Below are 7,500 nucleotides of genomic sequence, written 5' to 3'. Positions count from 1 at the left end.
TTCTCTACTCCTAGTTCTGGGAATAAGATCTGAAGACTTGGACCTCGATGACTCTGACAGGGAGTCTGTCCGTCAAATCTTTTGTCCACAGATGGACCATGTTTCCGACGGATTCCGTCAGGTTGTGACAAACCCGAGATACATTGTTATGTCACTCTAATATATATATTCTTTATTCTTAAAATGAGTTAGCTATGCCCTTTCTTTACGAACACAATTATCTAAGGATAGCAAAAAAAAATAAACAAATATAGATAGATAAATAGGTAAATGAAAAAATAAAATAAAATAAGAATAAAAACTGGATAGTGTTACATTGCCTACTAGTACAGTTACCCTTGCTGTATAATATTCCCTTTCTATTCTGTTTGGCTGGCTATCGGTATGTAAAGTGAGACCAAGATACTGACACCATCTGAAGTTTCACCAATGGGGCTGGTGATGATGACAGTAATGACGTCGAGTGTAGCAAGTGAAGGCGAGGGTCGGGTGGGTGGTGGGGAGGGGGTCTGTTACTGTGAAAAAGTGAAGAACCCCTGGTCACGGTTTGACAATCAGGGATCGTTCTTACCGTTTTCTGTCTGTCGCCAGGTGGTTTTATTCAACTGAGGAAACTATCTTCTACTCCCCGACATTTCTGAGTAAACACCTTTGTTACGATGATGATTTCCGTTTTTTATTTTATTTTTTTCGTGCTAGTTATGTCCTGCCAGTCAATTTTGTTCAGCTGAAGGCAGAATCCATTGCTTACGAGATTGAGACTTTGTTGTTGCTGACTCCGCAGATGTGAAAACACATTTTAAATTTTCTTACTACCGCCTTCCCCTTTCTTTTTTCTCTCTTTTTTAATTGAGAACAAGTGCATATATATTGGAGTAAGCATTTTTTAGTATGTGAAGTATATCTTCCGATTAAAAAAATCTGGGCGAAGCCACAGTGAAACAAAAAGTTTAAAAATTAACTTCATTACTGTTGAAAGGATTGATACAAATAGATGTACATCAACTCTTCAACAAAGCGGTGTAATGTAAAGATATTCTCCCGGCTGAGGCAACAACGCGACTCCACGTGTCTAAAGATTGAAGATTGTGGTTCTGATCTCGTGGTCGTCAACCAAGACCTTTTCTGGGACGGAACGAGTCCCTCAACGATCGTCTGTCCTTTCCTAAAACAACCTTTACAAACCAGGGACTTCAAAAGGGCAACTATCTGATCACACAAAGGTTGCACAAGCTTCGTGTCATCGTCTGTGGACAGGACAGGAGGCGAGACAACACGTGTATCAACTGGTGCAGCGAGAGAATTGGTGAAGACCTTCGCTGTTTGCGGGGGATTACGCACGGCTGAATAAAATAGCCTGGAGGCAGTCGCAACACGTGTATCAACTGGTGCAGCGAGAGAATTGGTGAAGACCCTCGCTGTTTGAGAGGGATTATGCACGGCTGAATAAAATAGTCTGGAGGCAGTCGCAATCAAATGGCAGGTCCCATTCGGTAGGGAAAGAGAAGGGGTTACCTTCCGAAACCCACGTCTTAGATCGCGGATCTTATGGTGACAATATTCTATTTTGTTTTATTTATCTATAATTATCATCATCACCATTATCATTATTATTATTATTATCATTATTATTATTATATTTATTTAAGATCGGATCCTGGACTGAACAGTTCTAGATCGACCCAGACCCAGCTCACCCACAGACCTGACCTTGAGTTTAAAAAAAAAAATCATCTGTTGTTAGCCATAAAGATTTCACGCTCTGGTACAATGCTTAAGGGATTTAATTGTGCGTCTCCGCCAACCTTTGATAGGTCGGGTACGTATACAGGATCGATTGCGCCTACTCTACACAGATTCTTGGTAATCTGAGTCGTATAACGAGGCCCATTAAACTAATTTGTCGACTTCTTCAGGGTAAGAACACACAATTTCATGCGACTGAACCGAGGTCTGGTCTGGTGAGGTTCTCGATCGAATGCAGCACATTTCATATAGAGCAAAACTTACCCGACGCGTGCATCGATATGCTTCTGACACTCAAGTATGGGAGGTGCCTTGAAGTGGATAAAATCTTCAGGCGGTGGCCAGAATTAAACACACAAGAGGCGACTTGCAAGCAGAGAGCTAGAGCCGGGAGCTCCCGCGGGTCCAGACCAGTGCTGGAAGGAAGCTGCTTCGCGAGACTTTCCCGGTGTCATTATTTGTGGGTCCGCGGACGTGAATGGTCCTTCAAAGTGGAGATTTCCGCCGGATTCTGTTCAAGGTGAAGATGTAATTCTCCCTACTACGTGGATCCTCACTCCACCTCCCTCACTGACTACATCTCTGTCTGTCTGTTTGTCTGTCAGTCTGCCTGCCTGCCTGCCAGCCTGCCTGGCCAGCCTGCCTGTCTACCTGTGTGCTTGCCTGTCAGCCTGCATCAATGTCTGTTTACCTACCTGCCTGCCTGTGTTTTGCCTACATTTTTGTCTCTGCCTGCATGCCTGCCTGTCTGACAGATACTTGCATGATGCCTCGTACCGCGCGAATAGCTGACCCACTTGGCGAAGTCTGTTTTGCCCTGTCCGAGGCCAACTTTCCAGATATTAAACAAAAACATTCAGAAACTAAAGTACGTTTTACTGTATTTGTGAGCACATGGTCAGGAAATTTCATTCCAATTATATCAATCTATATTTTTATTTATTTATATTTACATGTTTATGTTTATAAAAAGATCGCAATATAAAACAAATCCAAACAGTATTACTACGATAGATCTGTAGGCATTCTTATATTTGCTGGGACATAATGCACTTTATTTCAGTTTGTCTGGTCTTACAATATATATATATATATATATATATATATATATATATATATATATATATATATATATATATATATATATATATATATATATATATTATATATATATATTACGAAGGGTGGCATCATAGGATACCCAAGCGTACCAATGGCCCGCCTACAGATGCCAGCCTAAAAGGCAACACCACAAAAATGAATTCTCTCACGCTTTCGAAATGTTTGTCCAAAGCGCTCTCGCGCAGTGACGGTACAAAGATAAGGAATTGGCCGTGCAGTGAAATAATACAGTGACGTGCTGACGAAAATAAAGAATGCAGTGATGCAATGTGCATCACTGACGAGCAACACGTCAGTGCCACTGTAGTGTTTTTTTGCACAGTAGCACTGCACACATGTTAGCGTTTTACATTAAGTGCAGTGTAAGAGCATGCAACAGGCAATATCATCAGTGTGATAGAGACTTATTCAAGGCAAAAAAAAATATATATATAAAAAAATAAGAAAGTTACTCAGATTCTGAAGTCACTGCCTCTACAGTGAAAGTTCATGTAGTCCTCAAACTCACCTTACGACAAATCTGAAAATGTGTGTTACCTGTTTATTTCTAGATGCCAAACAGAACATGAGTTAAAACTTTTTAAACTTAATTTTTGCTAAAAACTCCGGGAGAAATAACTTAAAATTGATATACATACACACACACACTATATATATATATATATATATATATATATAATATATATATATATAATATATATGTATATATATAATATATATATATAATATATGTATATATATATATATATATATATAATATATATATATATATATATATATATATATATATATATATATATATATATATATATCAAGGACTACTACTACACAGGACGTGCGCACCCAGATTCCTGGCTCCACTAGTGGAGGTCATTGCTTTCTTTGTAACCTAACATGGTATATTGGACAAATATATCAAAACTACAAATCTAACATTGTATATAGGACAAATATATCAACTATTGACTTATTCAATCCAGTATAAGTTAATATAAACTTTTATAGTGAAATAAACTATTTTTAAGGCACTGTTATGCTTTGAAATGCCAATTTTAGCCGGACTTAACAGGTATTATTGTACGAGGTTAGTGTACACCAGGGTTGGCGATTTTTTTTTTTTTTTTTTATCTTTTTAAAAAATACAAGCACCTGGCTTCGCCATGGGTGCTTGGCCTGCGGCGCTGCGAGGGCTACGCCCACGTTTTTTTAATGTATGGTTTGGTTAATAAAAGAGAAAAATCCATATAGGTTTTTATTCAACATCAGTAATCAGTAATAACAACATCTTTGGACATTTTAGGTCTTTTACGTGATGGAGTCCTTCCAGTTTCGCCTTCCGAACCATCACTGTCATCATCGTCACTCCATCTCTTGACCGCCTTGATGATGATGTCTTGCCCCTTCTTCACTTCTTCTTGCCCCTTCTTCACTTCTTCTTGCCCCTTCTTCATTTCTTCTTGTTCCTTCTTAATTTCTTCTTGTTTCTTTTCCAACACTTGAATTTTTTCCTTAAACTTTAAGTCTAACAATTCCTCTAAATCTTTCTTGGAGATCAATACTTAATCACTCGTTTGGAGCGTACAAACGCTTTATATGACATATCGGGATTCTGATATTTTTTGTGGTCAGATATAGCACCGTTCACAAAATTTGAGTATCCGGCAAAGTAGTGTTTCATAAAATTGTCGGAAGCCACGTCCGTGATATCCCCGTCAAAAATCTCTAATTCGTCAAACATTTCATCACAATATTTAAAGTATTTTAATTCCCGTAGAGTGCTGTTAAATTTAAGGACTTTTCGATGAAACTCTCTTACCGACTCTTTGGCCGTGAAAGATTTGACTTTAGCATATAGAGCGGGGAATGTTTGACTATGTTCGGTCCTTAGCTGGTAAAGGTACCGTCTGTTGGACTGCACGACGGCTTTTGGATTTTTTTTTTCTGATCTGTCACCCATTTCCAGAAGTGGCGTTGCCGCTTCTTCTTTATGGCCTCGGATTCCTCTGACATTTCGCCGGTCAACCGCTTAATGACGTGTGCGGCGTAGTAAGTGCGAAATACCTTTACGTGAGTGTACTCTGAGATGGAGACACGGGTGTCCCCGTTTTACCGTTGGGAGGGTTAGGCATTGAGAGACCGGATTGACACCTGACAAAGTTTATTTATTTATTGTATATAGATAAAAAATAGATATATATATATATATATAAATATATTTTTTTTTTTTTTTTTAGATTTTAAATATTGTGGGATTGCTATCTGATATGCGATCTGATTGCTAAAGGACATTTTTAGCATATCAATATAAGGAGCAGTGTTGTATAGACTTGCCACAAGTATACAAGGAACGGTATAACATTGTGTATATATCACTGTGCAGCCCACAACAAGTTTCAACAAGATTCTTGTTGAACCTTGTTCTAGGTAAGCAACTTCTCACTGAGTCAGTTGCTGCTTTGGAATCAACCAGGAAGGATGTCTTCTGGACCTGGCAGAGTGCTTCCTTCAGGCAGAAAAAATCATCCTGCCTGGAATTATTTTGAAAAACTATCAACAACTTCTGGCAAAGGGTACCGAGCTAAATGCAAAGACTGCAGCCAGGAACTACAGGGCATTGTGTCAAGATTAAAATCTTACAGAGATAAATGCCAAGGTCAGTCACAGCATACAGAATAAGAAATTGATGACCCAGGTAAATAATTGTACTTATATTGTGTGCATTTCTCCCTTTTCATACGCAACTATATAAATTTGGTGAACTATGAAGAGCATGTGCAATAAAAATGTGAAGGCCTAAAGAGATGATACTTCAACTTCATTGCTTCTAAATTTGGGTAATGACTATATCACTATAATATACTGCATCCACTCAACTTTGGGGCCTAGATGATTGTTATTCATTTCATTCAACATTGTGTAATATATTTCATAGGTTCCATTGGAATTCAGCCCACATGGGATTCAGCCTAACCTAACCCAACTAACCCATTATTTTTAGTGAATTTAAAAGTGGACTGAATCCTGTGTGGGCTGAATTCCAAGCCCACCTATTTCATATCCTGTTAATTATTTCCAAATAATTTAGTGGCTTGTGTGAATATGATCATTATCTAAAAAAATAACTACTGTACTCAAAAGTAGTCTAAATCACACTGTATTCATTCATTTATAAATTATGCAATATGCTAAAATTTTCTGTTTCCATTTCAGGATCTGTATCAACAGCTTCAATTCCTTCATCATCGGCTCAACTTGAATTATCTGCAAACCTGACTCCACCATTAAAAAGGTCACTATCAGACTCCTCCACAGGCGCCACTTCTGCTAAATCATTTTCATCTAAAAGAAAGTCATCAACATCTCTGGACAGATTTATTATAAAAACTTCAGCATCTCACAAGGAAAATCTCGACAAAGAAGTTGCAAGAATTATATTTGCTACAAATTCACCATTTCGTCTTGTTCAGCATCCTCAGTTTCTCAAGATGGTTCAGAACCTGAGGCCAGGTTATATTCCTCCATCCAGAAAAGATATTGCTGATAAGTACTTGGATCTTGTGTATGAAAAGGAATTTAAAAGTATGCAAATGACCTGAATAATGAAACTATGTCTTTCAATTGATGGGTGGTCCAACATCCATAATGAGCCCATAATATGTGTCACTCTAACAACATCCATTGGTCAGATCAATTTAGTTGACACAATAGACACATCAGGGAAACCTCACACTGCTGAATATCTTCTACAACTTGTACAAAATTCGATCAAGAAGGCTGAACAAGATTTGGTTGTCACATTGGAAGTGTTGTGACAGACAATGCAGCAAATGTCACCAAGATGAGAAAACTCTTGGAGGAATCGAGTGAACCTGAGCATACCGTCCTCACATACGGATGTGCAGCACACCTACTAAATCTACTGGCTCATGGCCTTGAGATTGATAATGTAAAACAACATGTGGTCCATGTAGTTAAATATTTTAGAAATAATCATTATGCTGCTTCAAAGTATTGGCAGGAATGTGGTCAGTGTCTAGTCATGCCCCAGGACACAAGGTGGAACACAATGTCAGACTGGCCAATTCTAATGAAGATATGTGAAGTCAACAGGGAAGCTATTGATACTGAAGTAAGAAACAAAGTATCAAATTTAGACATAAAACGCTCGGCTGAGGAATTACTGGATTGATTTGCAGCCAATAGCAAAGGTTCGAGATGAGGTACTGAGTGACAAGTGCACTATTGCTCAAGCGGAAGATGTTTGGAAGAAATTACTTGGCCATTTCACAAACAATAAACAAGCTGAAAAACTGATGAAAAAAGGTATGAACAGTTTATCACCAAAGCTCACATACTTGCCAACATGCTTCATCCAGCACTTCAAGGAAAAATGCTCAGTGCAGAAGAGGTGAATATCACTATGGAGTATGCCAATGAAAAATATACAACACTTGTTCCTGTCATTATGAAGTTTCAGGCAAAATCACCTCCTTTCCAGGCGTTCAAGTTTACTGAGTCTGTGACCAAGACCCTGACAGCTATTGAGTGGTGGGATTCACATATAGCCATGTTAGACAATGATATTCTATTATCAGTGCGTCAACTCCTAACTGCAGTACCCTCATCATCAGG

The sequence above is a fragment of the Oratosquilla oratoria genome, chromosome 13 (assembly GCF_046742065.1).
Source record: "Oratosquilla oratoria isolate Oo_2021 chromosome 13, ASM4674206v1, whole genome shotgun sequence".
Taxonomy (NCBI): Eukaryota; Metazoa; Arthropoda; class Malacostraca; order Stomatopoda; family Squillidae; genus Oratosquilla; species Oratosquilla oratoria.
The sequence above is the reverse complement of the archived record's forward strand: the minus strand, read 5'-3'. Positions refer to the sequence as shown.